The following is a 20,245-nucleotide window of genomic DNA, read 5'->3' on the forward strand; positions in this document are numbered from 1 at the left end:
AAAACTATATCTTCAATTTTTGCAAATGGTTAGGTTGTTGGTGTGTTAGGTAAGGTCGGGCGTAAAGTTACGGTGACAGTTGTTGGAAAATGACCTGTTAGTTTGGCCATCGAACTATTTTATAATGATTTTATATGATAGGTACAATTATATTGTGTACCATAATATTTGCCATATGACATATCAGGTCCCTCAGATTAATTATATATAGTATGATGGATATGACATTTGTCCATAAGTTGAGGGACCAAATTTGTGTGGTTCTAGAACTTTCTCATAAGGTGTAATTGATTAATAAAGCATATACATATGAGAGTACATGGGTTTTATAGAGATATTAACGGTTCTCCTTTCTCCACCTTTCAACACATCTCTATAAACACCATTAGCGTGGGTGTGATTTCATCCATCGAAATCTATCATGATAGACACCATTATGTGAAGTGAAATGTAACACCCCAAGATTTGTCATTATAATCCCTGGGGATGGAAGGGTAAAGCCATGAAAAGCCTAAGGGCTAAGTTGAAACTTTGGGACCAGGAGGAGTACGATGCGCGTACATAAGAGTACGTTGAGCGTACTAGGTGCGCCCTAGTATGTTGGGCGTACACTTGTGTACGCTAGGCGTACTCATGACAGAATGAAACCCTAATATCTAGGGTTTGGGTGCTATATAAACAACCTTATGAGCTCATAACCCTCCCTTACCCCAGCCTCCACTACTTAGAGTCGTTTTCCCCAAATCATAGCCATTTCCTTGAGTGTTTGAGCTTATAGAGTGTTTCTTAAGTGTTTTAAGAAGAAGGTGTTGCATCAAGGAGTTAGAGAAGAAGATCAAGCTTGTAGATCTGAAGTTGGTTTGTACCCTAGAAGCTCCAGAAGGTAAAAAGCTTCAAACTTTATGCATATATGTATAGATCTTGCCATCTTTGCTTTAAAGAACCATTTCTTGTCTCAAAAAGTCCCAAGATGGTGCATGATGTGATTTGGACGAAATGAACTGTCCTTCTAGACTCTTGAAGGGGTTTTGAGTGATAAAAATAAGGTCTCAATGGCTTAAGATGTCCCATGCATGGAGTAGGAAGGTCTTAAAGGATTAAGACCAAGTATTAAGAGCTTTCTGGACGTCCAAAGTGATAAAGTCCGTGACTTTATGGGTCCTAGACACATTTGGTCACTGGATCTGAAGTTTGGGCTTAAGTGCTTAAGCCATTAAGCACTTATTCAGATTTTGGCAAACCACTACGTACGCCCGACGTAAATTCAGTACGCCCAGCGTACTGGGTCAACCACCCCGATGGTGGTCAACATCAGGACGAGTACGCCCAGCGTACCAGAGGAGTATGCCCCGCGTACGTCCTCTGTTGGGCTTTTGACAATTAGGCTTCGGGGTTTGGGCTGATTATGGACTAGTTGGATTTGGGCCTTTGATGGACTTTATGAATATGATGTTTTGGGCTAAGTTTTGATAATGGATCTTGGAATTAGGCCCAATAAGGGGTTGGGACCAATTTGGTAAATTGGGCCAATAATGGTCTTTGCATAAGGACTTACAAGGTTATGGACTTGGAATTGGGCCTTAGCCCAATAAAGAAAATGGACATGATGGATTGTGTGGACCATTAGTCAAGACTGTTATATGGTGTATTGACTTGGTATTTTTATGTGATAGTTCGGGATTTCCGGTGAGACAGCGATCATAGGTTTTCGGTACTTCAGCACTACTTGCGATGTGAGTTATCCTCACTATACTCAAGGGTCCAAGGCACCAAGGCCGGCCCTTTGGATTGTTATTTGGATATGTTATGATAGTATAATCTGTTAGATCGGTATCTTGGTAGATAGGATGGTATTATGTATTATGTGGCTATGATCTGTTAGATCGGTTTGTTTTTCTATAGACTGTTATGTGATTATCTGTTATATGTGCACATGTTTGTTTGGTGGTTGAGGCTTATCTGCTTTGTGCGAAAGCCAATAGACCTGGGTATTCCAACTTGTTGGTTGTGGGCCGTGAGTATTCCATCCCGAGGATGATTGGACTCATAGTATGTGGGCATTCCAACCTGTTGGTTGTGGGCCTGGGGTATTCCATCCAGAGGATGATTGGACCCATAGTATGTTGGCATTCCAACCGGATGGTTGAGGGCCTGGGGTATTCCAACCCGATGATTAACTGGACCCATAGTATGATGTTTATGATTATATGTGTACTGTTGTGTGTATGGGTATTTTGGGGGAACTCACTAAGCCTCGGGCTTACAGTTTCAGTTTATTGTTTCAGGTACATCAGGGGATCGCGGCAAGGCAAATGCGTGACCGTACATCTCCTCATATTTATGTTTATGTTTCTGAGATACTCTATTATTATATATTTTGAAAACAAGTTTTGTAATGATTAATGGTTTTGAAATGTTTTTAAAAGTTTGAATTTGGCATGATTTTTATGGATGTTACAAGTTGGTATCAGAGCCTTGGTTTGAGTGAATTGGAGGAACACTTGTGTCAATCCAGTCTCAAACCAAGTAAAAGATTTTCAAAATGATTTTAAAAAAAAAGGTTTTCAAAATATCAAAGGAGGATGCAGGGTGTACGATCAGCCGGAACCAGTAAGTAAATCCCAAAATTGTTGGGTTTTAGTATACTACAACATCTTATGGTGCACACACAACCCTAAATACCTTGGATCTATGTTTTCTCTATTATACATGCAAATATTAACTATTCCAAGGTTTCATCCTAACTAGCATATTATGAAGCACCTATACTACAAAGTTCTAGTTAGATGACATACCTTTTGATGTAGCTTGATGTCTTCAAGCTTTAAGAGCTTAGCCCCAATAGTGTGGAAGCCTCAAATGGAATCACAAACCACCAAAACACCTTGGAAGAACTTGAGAGAGTATGTATGCACACTAAAATCGGCCCACTCTTATTTTCACACACTTGTGCCAATTTTGTGAGCCAAGGACCCCTTTATATATTATGGAGGATTAGAGTTACATCCATGTAAACCCTAATACCCATGACCTTTCATTTACATAGGATTCATGGGTTAAAAGCTCCATGGACCATCCATGAAAGCTTAGCTCAACCTAAATGAACTTGGCCCATTCCATATATATAAGAGTCCATATTTTTAGTTCTTTTTTATCACTTAATTAATTCTAAATTAATCCTTGATCAATACTAATTAAATAATATGATTCCATATTAATATATTAGAACTTATAATATATTACTATAAATCATAAATACACTATTCTCAAAAGACTATCCATATAAATTGTGCCGGTGAAGTGCAACCCAAATGGACCATGCCGGGTCGGGTCAAGTACATACCAAATATAGTTATGGACTTAGACATTAATCCAACAGTCTCCCACTTGGATAAGTCTAAAACTATTATTGAGTATGACTTCAAAACCTAACTGGCAATCGTAGCTCTTAAAGCCGCTGTCGAACTCTGACCTTGTCAATGACTTGTCCATTAGATAAGGGATCATATATTCCTCCATTCTAGATATCATATGGACTGAGACATGGATTATAATCATTCTCTCTATCCATTTGTTGTTTCCCGATTTTCGATTTATGATGACTGACTGATTGAACAAATCAAATCAGTCATGGCTTGGCCAAGCACTCACATGTGTCATCGCTAAATCATCGAGGGGCCCACAGATATCGCTTTTATCCCGAAGGTAAAAGGAATGGATAAACTTCGACTCATATGGCTTGTTCTACTACTTGTTGAATCATACACAAAGGCACGTTTTATAACATCGAGTTACCAATGCGTTTTCGTGCAATCAATGTATAACCAACTCATAGTAACAACTCATATCTCTAGGTTTTAAGAATATAAGATATTATCATCTCATGATCACTCGTGATAAAATCCATGAAGTGATTCAAATGAGCGTGGGTTGAATCCAATACTCAGAACTTATGCGCACTCATGAGTGTTGTAGCACCGCTTTGTCCAACATCTTAGACCTCTACAAGCCAACCCATGACAGTCTTGATTCATATCTACTTCCAACATATGACCGACTGTGGATAGTTTGAATAACTTAGTCATTCAGGAAGAATGACCTAGTTTATTATGGAAGTCAAAACATGCAAAATGAAACACAAGAATAAATGAATCAAATATGGTATCAAACCCTATGAATATAAATAGACCACTTTTATTTATCACCATACTGATTACTCATTATTTCATTGTTTCGGTTTTATCAACTTTATACCTGAATTAAAAACACTAGTTGTCCCATGCTCCAAGCATGTACACTATGTTTTTCTAAACAATAGCTTTGCCATACACCAAGTATGCACTCTATGTTTGTCTATGATCCTTACTTTGTGAAATAAACCAATTGAACATAATTTCAGTGATTCTAATTTCACACTCCCAAATCCTTATCGAAAAATGTGAGAATTTCAAATTCCTATCATTTATCGAAACCTGTTTAGATTTTAAACTTATATGCACTGACCCTCCTGTAATGAATATGTACAAAGTCACAAAGACTTGTCAACAGTCATTATAAGGTATTCCAATAGAGATCAACTCCATAGAAACTAAGTCTCATATTCAAAGTACATTGCTTTGGACATGCTTCTTGCATTAAGTTTTCTAATCTTACACAGATAACTTCCACCTATGGAGACAACTCCATATTCTCATTTTGACTATCACTTCTGAACAAGAGATGCCTCTTTTCAGAACATGTCAATATGGTCCTTCCAAAATTAGCACTATACTTCCAATTGTCCCTGAGAAACCAATCTTTGGTAAACCTCAGATTGTCCTCGACAATTGCTTAATTATTTTAGTCATATCCAATTCTCGACCTTTTCCCTTCTTAATGCCTCTGGTCATTTGGAAAAATTTAGAAATGACAAATATTATAGCACATGCAATCGATCCTGTACCCAAAGCAAATGGTACACGATTCATAAAGACATGATTGTAGACCAGTCTTTTGCTATAATATTTTTATTTGCCATGTTTTCAAAATTTGACTATGAAGAGGGATGTCGTGATCATAATCGAATTTTGAGAACGCAATATATAGAATTTCCTTAAGTTGAACCAATCCAACATGAAATTCATATATATATTCTTGACTAAAGATGATTAAGGTTTCAATCTGAGCCTTTAGAACTGAAATGAAGTATATCATCTCCCTTAATTATAGCAAAACAACTTTTTCAATCCCTGCAGCCTCACGAATTGAAACTTTTGTTTTCTATAATTAACATTGCTAACTTGCAACACTAACAATAATTATCATGCTCCCACTAACATGATGATTATTAGCATAACACTTATGCTCCCACTAGCTTTGACATGTACTCAGAAATCAGCTGGACTTCTAGAAATCAATACTTTATTGACTTTCTTACCAAAGTTCAGATTTCTGATACGAGATGCTTTGATAAAACTTTATCAAAATCATACACCTTTCCTTAGATAGCATGCATGTGTGTCTAAACAATTTCAGAACTATGAAAAGGGATGCCGTAATCATAGTCTCAATTGTTTAGACCTTTTGCCATCTGCTTCAAATCTACTTGGTGGAAGTGTTTCCTCGCCATCATTTTCATGAATCGGAGAGAAACCTTATGACCCTTAGATTTTATGGTGTATGTGTTCTTATCCATGTGAATCGTCAAAACCATAGTCACAAGACAAGGATAATGACAAATCCAAACTCATATGGACTGAACTTATGCAATCTTAACTTCTTGCCACCTGGCAGTACAGGGCCTGCCATTGCTTCCAGGTTGTTATACAACCAATTGAGAACTTTCAGAACTCCTATGCAAAGCCAACTTTAACTGGAATGGGCACAGAATATGTCAAAACGATAGGTTATAAACCTCAAGTCGTGTGCTAGTGAAGAACCTCAGGTTTTATTCTTGATTAGTTCTTGAAACTTTCAAGACCTTTAAGACTCCTACTGTCCTCTTGACATATAAGACTCTCTTGTCAAATATTCAAGGGATAGTGCGGATTCTTTATCAAGACAAACACTTCACACAATTGGCCTACGTTGGTCTTTGTTTTATCCAAAACATCACAACTTACCAATTTCAAATGTACAAGAGTATGACACTATTACTCTTACATTTGACAAGTGTTTTAAACCTTTCTTTAAGATATATCACTCAACTTACAGTCTAAGACTTGTTTTGAAACGAAGTATGACTCATCTTCTTGATTTAACCATTTCAACAATTCATGACTCCTCTTCTTAGTCATAAGAATGCACTAAGATGTCCTTAGAATACCAATTGTGATGTGGTTCTTTAATCATTAAGATGATCACAAAACATGATACTAAAGTACTCTCCCATCTTTTCAGATTTGAGAAACTTTTATTTGTCTGCCTAATTTGATTATTTCCATTCGTTCTGCCATACATTGAGACTTTTCCAATGTTTCAGAATTATACTTAAACTTGTAAGTATAACCATATTTACTAAACTTTAGTAAATCATGACGAATAGTCTTAACGAGCTTTGTGGTGGACATGACCAGTGCACAAGAATGTGTACTCGATCTCTTTAGTCCTTCACTTGATTCACACATCCATGTGAACAAGTCTTGATTTTCCAATGCTTGAAAGTTCTCATTCATCATACTATACAACTTGCATGATTCCAAGTTTCGGTCCAATTGAAACTTGGGTGATGAGAAACTTTCTTTATTTGGTAAATTTAGACACTACCACAAATGAAAGAATCAAAACCATTTTCCTATATTACTAGCAACGGAATCATATAAACAACAATTTTTTTCACAAATGCCATTGTAAGGATACTTAAAATAAATAAAATCAAAAATTTCCTTTTATTTTAAAACTTTGCGGAAAAACTTATCCTTACAATACATATGAAAACCTTGTTGTTATATATTTCTAAGCAATGTGTCATAACTCCTAAGTAACAGCTTCAAAATTCTGATGCGATCGAAGTCCATCTTCGTGATCAGAAGCAGCATATACTTCCTTTAAGATTTCTCTCTTTTCTTTGATTCTTATAACATCACCATGTGACTCAGTCACATTATGTAATAAGAATCTCCAAATAGGAGCTTAACAGAGTTAGACAATGGACTTTACCTGAAGTAGAGTCAAACTTATTGACTTTAACATCCTTAGGTAAATTTGGCAGTTTCGCAAACAGTGCCCCTTTCCTTTGGCAATTTTAACAAATGGACCCTTTGGTAATGGTACATGGGACTATCACAGACTTAGCTTTTCTCTTTACCATTTGGTCAACCGAGTTGACTATGGCCGATCCCTTCCATTGGGAAGAGAATGCTTTTTCTGGATTTCCAGTGTCATCATTGTCAATGTCCATAAAGTTTTGGGAAGTCGATCTTCTAATCAAATTTGCTTTACTAGCCTTCCAAATCATAGCTGATTCAGTAGTACCAAGCAAATAGATAAGATCGGGTCTTGTCATAGTCTGTTTCATAGGAGTCCCAAAGGAACTCACTATGTGACTTAGAAAGTGATTGAACCACCAACTTTCTCAAGACTTTGACACCCAACTCTCCCGGCTTGTCAATATGTGACTTCATCTCCAAGATGTGATCACACCTAGACCTTGCCTTGCCAATAGGGCTTGAGTGACCTTGAACTTGTGGGTTAGGGAGAATAATTGGAGGAGGTGGAGGAAGTGAAGTTCCAATAGATTTGGGAAGATCATAGATGTTTGAACTAGATATCTTTTGGGAGATATTCAAGTTTAGTTGATTTAAAGTCCTTAATATAACACCCAATATGAAATATTAATGCTAGGACCCAACAACCTATTTATAACTGGAAGAGGGATGCCGTAATCCAAATTATAAAATAGTTGAAGGTAGGTAAATGACGATTTACCAATTTCCACCATGAAAAACGAAATATAATTAAGTTTTAATTGGATTTGAAACTCCTAGATCTTTTGAGATACATTGAACTTTCAATGGCATGTTTGAATCTCGATTGTGCCCTTCAGGTTTTGTGACTGGGATGCCGAGGATCACAAAACAAGGTGTGAAGTAACCATGCAAATATACTTGATACCCTTAATATTTACCCCTCAATCGATGTGCCGGTTAACCACACGAGCTCCACCGATACTATGATAAATATTAAGTTATCCTTTGCCTACTTTGTTAAATCCAGGTTAGTGTGTCGGTTAACCACACACGCTCCACTAACGGTTTAAACAAAGTGCAAAGTGTAATTTCATGGATTAGCACCTTATTCACATTTTCCTAAGTAACTAAGATTGAGAATTAATAAAAGGTTTAGTTACTTAGTATTTATCATTAAACTTATAATGAAGGGAGAATTATAGTCCTTGTCCTACCTGTTCGGCTAACGACCCTCCACCGGTCAAGGAAGCGGTGAGTGAGAGTGGACACCCATTAAACTGCCATTTTATAGGCAGTAACCTTATACCCCCCTTATAGACCGGCTTCGTGAATGAGGCCTACTAATGGTAAGACGACTTGCTCTTATACATATAATATATTAAACTTTTAATATTATAATAGTATAAGGGTGTATTTTAGACATTTAAAATACTTGGTGGTTTAATCTATTAATTAAACTAGACTTTTAATTTAATTAAACTCAAACCATATATTTATGGATTTAATAATACTCTTTTAATTAAACGTTTTAATTAACTATTAATAAAGTCCATAAGAGTTAATTTGAACTATTCAACAAAACATCATAATTCCAATTATTAAACTCAAAATTAAAACCATTTAATTAATTGTTTAAGTTATGAACCCAAGAGTTTTAGAATTCAATTCTTTTTTTCATAAAAAACTTTTCTCAAATTCCAAAACTTGAGGGCAAGTTTTGTAATTCTTGAAAACCTTTGGATTCCATAACTTATGGAATTAATGGTGTTTTATGATGAAACTTTCCATGTTCCATAACTTAAGAACAAGTTATGGAATTATTTAAAACATTAACACCAAATTTTGTAACTCCATATAAACTTTGAATCAAATTTTTTTTTTTAAAAAAAAAACTTTCATATCCATAACTTATGGAAGTTTCAAAAACCCTTAAGATCACAACTTTAAAAAAAACTTTTGAGCTCCAAAATTTTATGACAAAATATGTAACTCCTTAAAACATTTAGATCAAACTTTTAAAACTAATAAAATAATCATATCATTTTATCTTTTACTAAATTTGACCTAATTCAACTCATATAACAAATGATTCAAATTTTACAAATAATTAGTTTTTCACAAAACAAGTAATTATCTTAAAATTTGACAAACGTCATGTTTTTTTTTTCCTTTTTTTTCCAACTTGAAAATAAAACATTTGCATCAATATAACAGAAAACAACCAGGCTCTGATACCACTGTTAGGTTTTAGTATACTACAACATCCTATGGTGCACATACAACCCTAAATACCTTGGATCTATGTTTTCTCTATTATACATGCAAATATTAACTATTCCAATGTTTCATCCTAACTAGCATATTATGAAGCACCTATACTACAAAGTTTTAGTTAGATGACATACCTTTTGATATAGCTTGATGTCTTCAAGATTTAAGAGCTTAGCCCAATAGTGTGGAAGCCTCAAATGGAATCACAAATCACCAAAACACCTTGGAAGAACTTGAGAGAATATGTATGCACACTAAAATCGGCCCACTCTTATTTTCACACACTTGTGCCAATTTTGTGAGCCAAGGACCCCTTTATATATTATGGAGGATTAGGGTTACATCCATGTAAACCCTAATACCCATGACCTTTCATTTACATAGGATCCATGGGTTAAAAGCTCCATGGATCATCCATGAAAGCTTAGCTCAACCTAAATGAACTTGGCCCATTCCATATATATAAGAGTCCATATTTAATTAGTTCTTTTTGATCACTTAATTAATTCTAAATTAATTCTTGATCAATACTAATTAAATAATATGATTTCATATTAATATATTAGAACTTATAATATATTAATATAAATCATAAATATATTATTCTCAAAAGACTATCCATATAAATTGTGCCGGTGAAGTGCAACCCAAATGGACCATGCCGGGTCGGGTCAAGTACATACCATATATATTTATGGACTTAGACATTAATCCAACAAAAATACCATGCAGCTATTTGATTATGTGATATGTTAGAACGGCATGCTAGTACTAAGATAGGGATCCTCAGGAATCGTATGATAGAATTGCATGATCTTTGATGCCTTATCTTATGTAGAGTACCTCATTGATTGTTGTATGACTCTTTCGTGTGTGAATTAACTATTGGGTGAATACTCCAAGTCACATGCTACATGGGTTAAATGATCTTAGGGTAAGGGATTTGGTCCTGCTGCACAGATCTTGTCTGAGTCCAACCATTGTAGGATTAAATCTTTTAGTCTAAGATTGTTTAAGCCATGCGGTATGTGATTGTATTCATGTAATAGTTAACTGGCACCAATGGAGGGTCGCGTGGCAGTTGGTGGATGGGTGGGTAGTGAGAGGCCGGGAGGCCAGTTATGAGATATTTAGCATTCCTCTAGGAGTGAGGATTGAGCGCTCATTATATTATGTATTCAGTTAGGGCGTTGTGATGATACTTGAGACAAATATGGGTAGTTGTGAAGGTAGTATGGCCCGTAATACTGAAAGCACAGGACCCATACGCGTAGCAAGGAAGTCACAACCCCTAGGGTTTGGTTGGGAGTAAGTTTCCCGTCGTTTATGCGGATTATCTGATATCTTCCTGGTATATGTTCAGTATGGTGATGGAGAAACGATTTGAGGCGGGATCCGGATCAGGATCGGGAGCGAGTGGCCAGGATAGGCCGGTATTGTCCGTCGATCAAATACGGGAGATGATTTCCGTGGAGGTTTCTCAGATTTTGCGAGAAGAATTGTTCGGTGTCATGGACCGGGTCACCGCCAGGGTGATCGCCAAGTTCGAGGAGCAAGTTGCAGCATTGCAATCTGTGAGAGATGTTGCTACCAGGATGACCACTGGGGAAGTGTCGATGGTGAGGTCACAACTAGGAAAGATGAGGAGGGACTTTTCAGCAGAGGACAAAGGATTGGAGTCTGCTGACCTGGGTACTTGAAGTCAGGAGGTGTGTGGCAAGTGTGGGGGAACCCACAGATTTGCTTGTCATAAATTCAGGTGCTACAAGTGCGGGGAGATAGGGCATGTGCAACGGGATTGCAAGAAGGATCAGATATGCTTTCACTGTCACGAGCCAGGTCATTTCAGGTCCAGCTGTCCTGCTTTGAGGATAGAAGGAATTCAGATTCCAGCGGTCATCGTTCCTCAGGAGGTCAAAGTTGAGCCGCAAGAAGTCTCTGGTATGTAATTGGAAACCCCCATTTTGTAATAATATTATGGTCAAATCGTTTGTGATTAGTATTTATTTTGTCTTAGAATATTGTTGAGTATGGATAAGCAGTAAAATTCGGGTTAGTTGCATGTTTTGTCTGGTCTATGTGTTGCGGAGCTTCATGAGTTGTTAGGTCACTAGAAGTATCAGGATAATTTATTGTCAGAGGATTTTAAGGGTTGGTCAGGGAAGGTAGCATGGTTGGATACCATGGTTGGCGACAGTATGTCGGCGCTGGTGAGCGTGGGTGGGTCGATGTGGTACAAGTATCTTGTGAGATCCGATTCCCTTTGCATCTTTTGTATCAGGCGACCAGGATTGATGGTACAATCTTTTGTACTTTCGGGATTGGAGACTATGTCGTGGGAGTAGTTGTAGCCCAGTTTCGGGCAGGGGTTGTTTCAGCTGTGAACGATTGAGCTGGTGAGTGTGTCAGGGTGCGAGACCCCGAATGTTATGATTTCTAGAGCCCAAGAGCGGAATATCGATTTGGAGTACCTTGAGAGGAGAGGTTCAGATCAGGTGCATATATGGGAAGGTCCCGGGAAGAGACCCAAGATTTCGGATCAGTTTCCGAGAGGCCAGCAGGGCTGGATACAGTGCAGCACAAGCGGGAAACTGTACGATGGAGTTATCGCTCCGGGTGTACGGGTTGCTACCGGCATGGAAGGATTGATTATGTCAGCAGATGACGTTGCGAGTGGGTGCTTGACTTTGGGCATGTACGATCTGATGGGTCGGTGGTAAGATGGTGTTAAATTGCATTCACCTTCGGATTTCTTTGGAGGAAGGGGGGCTCCTTGGAAGTGAATGGATCATCCAATTGGTTAAGAATACAAGAGTGTTTTTCAAGATTTCCAGAGCCGAGTGATCATTGTGTTTGGATAACTATGGGGCGCTTGTGTTGTTCAATGCAGGATTTTGACGAGCCATGCATATTGATAGAAATGGATCGGAGATCCATAAGGCGTAAGAGGTGAAAGAGCATCCTCGAGTCCAAGTGGGGGAGAAACGAGTGGTTGTTTAGACCTAGGTTGGGTTGGTGGGAGCTCAGGAAACTTCCAATCGCTGGTGGGCATCGCCTTGATTATGCTTAGTGAGCAGTGGGAATCCATAAGTACGACCCGAACTCCTGATGGGATATAGGATTCGGCTCGGGAGGTGCGCCGATGTGATAATGGAGTGTGGAAAGGCCTTGAGTGGTGAGCGTGATTGGAGGGAAGTAGTGTTAGGCTGTGATAAAATCGTATTATTCATCGGTTCAAAGTAGACTATTTATGAGATGGTCACAAGCATGGAAGGGGGATCAACTCGTGCTTTGGGCACACCGGCCAGGGTCGTCAGGGAATCATTCTCTGTTTTGAGATTGAGGATCTTCGGTGTCCGTGGGCGAGCTTGGGTGATTATGGAAATTCAGGATGATACTGGTAGAGACTGTTGAGCCAAGGGGTTGGTAATCGGGAGGATGTGGTGTGACATACAAGTGGAGATTCATTGATGTTGGGTCATGGGAATATGGATTGAGATATTTACACGCTGAGGGCACAATCACCAGGTTCAAGGGTAATGGATTGTCACAACCAGGAATTTTAATACCTTGTAAAACCCTTAACAAAGATAACATTGTAGTTAAAACTTGGAAAACATGTATGATGCTTGTTCAATGATCACAAAATTCCATCAAATACTCTACACAAACATTCAAGTAGTCAACAAAGGTTGGAAACCTTAAAAATCCCGGTTCAAGTCCATTTTGGACTAGGATTTTCTTATTGGGCCTAATGGACCAATAAGCTTCCAATTTGACTATTTTGGGCTTAGAACTCTTATATGGGCTCTAATTGGACCCACTTTCTTTTATTTTAACATTTTGGGCCATAATGGGCCTATAATGAAATAAAATACTCTTATTGGGCCATAACAAATTTAATTAGCCCTAAAGGGCCATAAAACTCATACTTTGATTAATATTGGGCCGTGAACCATCTCCAAAGACCAAATGGGCCGAAAATCATCAAAATGAGCCCATAATATGGACTCAAGAACACAAAGGCCCAAACTATTCTTTTCTTCTCCCTTTCTCGGCCCAATAGGATAACAAAAAAAAATAGAAACTAGTGAAATAAGGAGGGTTAGCCACCTCCTTATTACATTTTGGTCTTCCATGCACCATCACATACTTCCATGCACACCATCATTTCACTTCTCTCTCTCCCTCTCTTCTTATCTTCGGCCGAGAGGAGACACACACACACACATAATTCATTCCACAAAAATCATCATCTTAGGTAAGTTGATGCTTGGATCCATGATCTAGATTCTTTGTTTTATCAAAAATCTGTTCTTAACTCATATAAACTCATGATGATCATCCTAGAAACCTCTAAGATCGAGATCCACCCAAGAAGGCTTGCTAGGACCAAATTTTCTTCATTTCTTCCTTCAAAATCGAAAACAACAAGCAAAGGTGAGTTCATACCCCTCTATTTTCGGTTTTCACAAGTTTTATGGGGGAGAATACAAGTAAAATGTGTAGATCTATGTGTATGTGTATGTTATGTGTGATTGCATGTATGTATGTGTGATTTTATGTGTTTATGTGGTAAATATGTAACAAAAAGGGAAGAAATCTCGAGATCTATGGCACAAGAGGGGAAACAAACATGATCTAATATACTTTTCATTGAACAAGTCAAGAAAAATTTCTATCTAAAGTCATAATAAACATAATGCAACATAAAACTCATTTTTGGGCTATAATTGTCAAATAAACAAAAGTTGGGTTGAAATTTATCATTTACGGTTTTCTTAAGGACTAAACGAGTCAAAACATTAAAAATAAATGTTTTTATGAATATTATACTCTTTAAAGGACTAGAAATGTAATTTGTAGCTTAATGGGCTAATTTTTGGGCTTTTCGGCCCATATGCCCAAAAATTGCAAAAATACGATTTTAAGGGGCTGAAATGGTACAATTCTCGAAACAGGGGGTAAAAGGGGTAAACAAAACTATTTCAAGGGTTAAAATGCTTTTCTTTTCCAAAAAGGATAAAAAATGTAAAGTTTTTGGAATTTGGGCCAAAATTGTAAAAGTTGCGAAAAAGTTGGACTTTAACCGAAAGACTCTTTGCTGGAAGGGCTGAAACTGCCAAAGAGTAAATTTTGAGCTAAAAACATTTATTTAAACAAGTCTATGGGTCAAAAATGTCAAGAAAATGAGTTAAGGGCCTAAAATGTCTTTTTCTTTATGTAAGGGACTAAAATTGTCATTTTTATTAAAGAAGGGCTGAATGGGTCAAACCAATATTTTGAGTCAATTATTTTGGTTTTAAGATATTTGGGTCAAAAGAATACCAAATTACAACTTATGAAAATAGAATGAAGAATATACATATATTTTCAAATATCGTTATAAACAACTGACAAGTTTCGTGTCGTTGAGAATTTAACAATTGTTCAATCAAACTTCCGACCATTATATTATACCTAAAACAAGTAAATATTCAAATAGTTGGGCTTGAAAGATCTTAATCATGCTTATTGGGCCTTCGTGACCCATTGGCATGACTTTTGGGCCTAACGATAATAATACATGTCAATTAAGCCTCCTGTGACCCAAATTACATGTTTAATGGACCCTCAATGGCTTCTATGTGCTATTGGACCCCAGTGGCCCATTAGCGTTGCTAGCAAGGTCCAATTAAATCATATGTGAAATGGGCCAACGCGTTCTTCGTTTAAACAACAGCCTAAAATAACTCACGTAATTAGCAGGACTTTGTAATCCTCTTCTCCTCGTTTGTTAGGCTTACTTGCAATCAAAGTAAACAAATTCAGGTCGTTAATCAATAATAATCAATTTTGTTTGGATTAAGTGAGTAATAACGGGCGACACCTCTAAGTGTCGTTCGTAGTATGTAGTTATAATCAAAGTCTCCTGGAAGGAGAGCGAGAGTTTGTGTATAGATCTATACGGGGGTGACTCCCCCACACCTCAGCTGTTCGCTACAGTTAGACTCGGCCAGTCTAGGGTGACAAAATCTTAAGATCAATTCCGGCGTTCATTAGGATGCCAAGACAGACGAACTAGTCATTATTATGCATGGTTATAACGACTCACGTAATTAAATAAATCCAATACTATCCGAGTAATCAAGGAAGAGTAATCAAAATCACTCGTGTGGCGGTATAACAATTTGAAACAATTATATTATGTTATCGGAAAACATCGGGTTTTTCGAGGAAATCAACACCACTCGCTTGTATTTTCAATAACTATAATGCAAAACTTCCCATTTATACACGTTTTGAAATCATTCATGCACCAACTTATGGATCTTCACACTTCGGTATAAACAATTGTCTTTTCAGAAAATATCGGATTTTCTGGGTTTTATAAACTACACAAATCATTTTTATCACAGCCCTACTTATGAACTCACCAACATTTCATATGTTGACGTTTTCAAAATAACTTGTATTCTCAGGTAACAGGTAAGCTGAAGGGTAATATCAAGTACGTTAGGGTGTTATGTTTTGAAAACTCTCAAACAATTGATGCTATGAATATGTAATATTTAAACAATGTACTGGATGTGAACAATGTCAATCGTTATGTATTAATGCATGGTGAAGTTTATGTTGTGTTTCATGTATAATCATTGTGATGATATTCAATTTGAGTCACGCGAGCCCTCGGACGTTTCCGCCGTCTGGTTCGGGGGTGTGACATGGATGGGTTTAGTTGATGGTAGTTTGAGTTATTGTGATGTGTCTTGGGTTGGTTTCATATGTGAAAGAGCCATAGCGTGTCTGAAGTGAGGAGAAGATGGGTTGTTGAAGACCAGTTAGGAGGTGAGGCTGCAGTGGGTCATGTAGCGTTCATTATGTTAGCAGAAGTTTGATGGCAGGACATGGAAGCAAGTCCGGCTAGTCGGTTTTCTTTTCGGGAGACGCGTGGGACTGTTGTTTGTGTGTGTCTTGTGGTTCAGCAATCAGTGAGGTGTCCGGTGTTTCGGGTAGTGGGCAGACAAGTTGGGACCATGGAGGTTTCGATTTCATCTGAGAAACATCATATGGTAGCAGGAAGAGTTGAAGTGGGTTTATGACTTGGGTTTCATGTGTGGTAGAAGTTTTAGTATTGTGATGTTTGTTTATTGATGAGAGGAGCGTCGATTAGGCCATTCGAGCGGCGGAGGAAAGTGGATATCCACCGGACCGGAGTGTTGGGCAACTGAAGTGACGACAGTAGTGTCGATCGGTCATAGGGAGCATTCCAGTCATGAGTTGAGGACCAGAGAGGGCATACCAGACTCATGTTGTGGGCTCAGAAGCAACCCATACCTATGTTGAGGACCATGTGAGGGTATTCCAGTCATAGGCTGTGGGCACAGAGATTGTGATGGTCATTTCCATTGTTGCAGTGTGTTCTGAATGGATGTGTTGTTGAGGATCGGGCGAGTTGTACTCGGTTGTGACGAATCAGAGGATTTTGGATGAGACACAAGTATAGATCCTTGGATCTCAAGTATGTGTAGGCCCGAGTTATGTATATAGAGGTATTCCAATCTAGGGTATTCCATCATGAGTATAATCGGACCATATGATTGATTGGACCTGATATGTTTGGTATTCCAACCCGAGGGTTGATTGGGCCAAACATGTGTGGGGTGCGAGGGTATCCCATCCTAGGGATGACTGGACCCGTCGTAGGCATGCTTGGTATTCCAGCCCGAGGCTGATTGGGCCAGACATGAGTGTTCATATTATTAGTGGGTTGATTACGTAAGATATTTTGGGAGCTGAAGGATGCATTATTCGGTCAGCACAAAAAGGGTTTGCTTCAAGTAGAGGGAAGGTTGGATCCCGATTCTTTGGATCATCAGGGTTACTGTCATATTTGACAAAGTGACGTATAGGTTAGACCTTCCAATGAAGCTCAGTCATATTCGCGACACTTTTCACGTCTGTCAGCTAAAAAGGCGCATATTGGGTGAGTAGGCGGTGGTATCGTTGGGTGATGATCAGGTCGGAGAGCATTTGAACTATGTAGGGAGACCAGTGGCAGCATTGGAAAGGATCCGAGTAGACTTGGGAGCCGGAGTCCAAGATGTGGGAGCATTATCCTGAATTGTTCGCCGCAACATGCTTCGAGGAAGAAGCCTAGTTTAAGTGGGGGAGAGTTGTAACACCACAAGATTTGTCATTATAATCCCTGGGGATGGAAGGGTAAAGCCATGAAAAGCCTAAGGGTTAAGTTGCAACTTTGGGAACAGGATGAGTATGCTGCGCGTACATAAGAGTACGCTGAGCATACTAGGCGCGACCTAGTACGCTGGGCGTACACTTGTGTACACTGGGCGTACTCATGACAGAAGGAAACCCTAATATCTAGGGTTTGGGTGCTATATAAACAACCTTATGAGCTCATAACCCTCCCTTACCCCAACATCCACTGCTTAGAGTCGTTTTCCTCAAACCCTAGCCATTTCCTTGAGTGTTTGAGCTTATTGAGTGTTTCTTGAGTGTTTTAAGAAGAAGGTGTTGCATCAAGGAGTTGGAGAAGAAGATCAAGCTTGTAGATCTGTAGTTGGTTTGTACCCTAGAAGCTCCAGAAGGTAAAAAGCTTCAAACTTTATGCATATATGTATAAATCTTGCCATCTTTGCTTTAAAGAACCATATCTTGTCCCAAAAAGTCCCAAGATGGTGCATGATGTGATTTGGACGAAATGAACTGTCCTTCTAGACTCTTGAAGGGGTTTTGAGTGATAAAAATGAGGTCCTAGTGGCTTAAGATGTCCCATGCATGGAGTAGGAAGGTCTTAAAGGATTAAGACCAAGTATTAAGAGCTTTCTGGACGTCCAAAGTGATAAAGTTCGTGACTTTATGGGTCCTAGACACATTTGGTCACTGGATCTGAAGTTTGGGCTTAAGTGCTTAAGCTATTAAGCACTTATTTAGATTTTGGCAAACCACTGCGTACGCCCGGCGTAAATCCAGTACGCCCTGCGTACTGGGTCAACCACCCCGATGGTGGTCAACATCAGGAGGAGTACGCCCAGCGTACCAGAGGAGTACGCCCCGCGTACGTCCTCTGTTGGGCTTTTGACAATTGGGCTTCGGGTTTTGGGCTGATTATGGACTAGTTGGATTTGGGCCTTTGCTGGACTTTATGAATATGATGTTTTGGGCCAAGTTTTGATAATGGATCTTGGAATTAGGACCAATTAGGGGTTGGGCCCAATTTGGCAAATTGGGCCAATAATGGGCTTTGCATAAGGACTTTCAATGTTATGGACTTGGCATTGGGCCTTGGCCCAATAAAGAAAATGGACATGATGGATTATGTGGACCATAAGTCAAGACTGTTATATGGTGTATTGACTTGGTATTTTATGTGATAGTTCGGGATTTCCGGTGAGACAACGATCAGAGGTTTTCGGTACTTCAACACTACTTGCGAGGTGAGTTATCCTCACTATACTCAAGGGTCCAAGGTACCAAGGCCGACCCTTTGGATTGTTATCTGGATATGTTATGATAGTATGATCTGTTAGATCGGTATCCTGGTAGATAGGATGGTATTATGTATTATGTGGCTATGATCCGTTATATCGGTTTGTTTGTCTATAGACTGTTATGTGATTATCTGTTATATGTGCACATGTTTGTTTGGCGGTTGAGGCTTATCAGCTTTGTGCGAAAGCCAATAGACCTGGGTATTTATGTTTATGTTTCTGGGATACTCTGATATTATACATTTTGAAAACAAGTTTTGTAAGGATTAATGGTCTTAAAATGTTTTTAAAAGTTTGAATTTGGCATGATTTTTATGGGTATTACATGAAAAGAATCAAAGTATGGCATCCTCAACACCATCGAATATGTTAATCCCTTCAAATAAGTATTCTTTGATTAATTTAGGGTGTTTCTTGATTATTCATCAATTGATCTTGATTATGCATGTCAACTCTACAACAACCTCCCTTATGTGTGAACAATGATCGGGTCAATATAATTGTGATATGACATAACCTTAGCTATGAGCGTAAATGACGGAGAGAGAAAGAGTAATGGTCATGTGACCGTTAACTCTTAAAAAAATAATAAAATAAAAAAATAAAACTATTTTTTTACCTATAAATATTTACCTATTTTATAAACATTTTCACACTACAACCACAAAAAATTTCTCTATAAAATACCACCTATTTCTCATTCACCAAACCACAAAAAATGGATCAACATCCAAACACCTCAAAACATCCCCACTTTCGATTCACTTACCCATTTATATGTCCTTAACACAACAACTCGCCAATGCTTACGCTACGAATCACCAATCGGAATGTTCATGAACATGCTACAATCCTAACATATTCAACAACCACCACTTATCCAACAAAGTTAATTCCACCAACCAACCTATTACCAAACACCAAACCAATTCCAACAACTTTAATCTCATGAGTTCAACAATCTCCATAACCCAAACCTTCCCAAGCACAACCTTCTCAACCACAACCTCCCCATGACGTTGACAAGGAAATGGTACCGAAAACTCAACCACAATCATCTAGAAGAAAAAACAAACAAAAGGCAAAAAAAAAGGAAAAGTGTAACAACCCTAAAATTTTGAATTTATGTGTTATAATATGTGTCTTGTAAGAACATGAAAATTTAGAGAGATTTCGACTTTTAGTCAAATATTAACCAAAATGGCGAAATGATCATTTAGAATAATTATAAGATTTACGAAGTTGTGACTTCATGAAAATGGTCAAGATTAGTTTAAGTCGTTAAGATGAAATTAGATGATTAGGTTCAAAAGA

Source organism: Lactuca virosa, chromosome 8, assembly GCF_052849685.1.
Source record: "Lactuca virosa cultivar CGN04683 chromosome 8, Lactuca_virosa_CGN04683_v6, whole genome shotgun sequence".
NCBI classification, from domain to species: domain Eukaryota; kingdom Viridiplantae; phylum Streptophyta; class Magnoliopsida; order Asterales; family Asteraceae; genus Lactuca; species Lactuca virosa.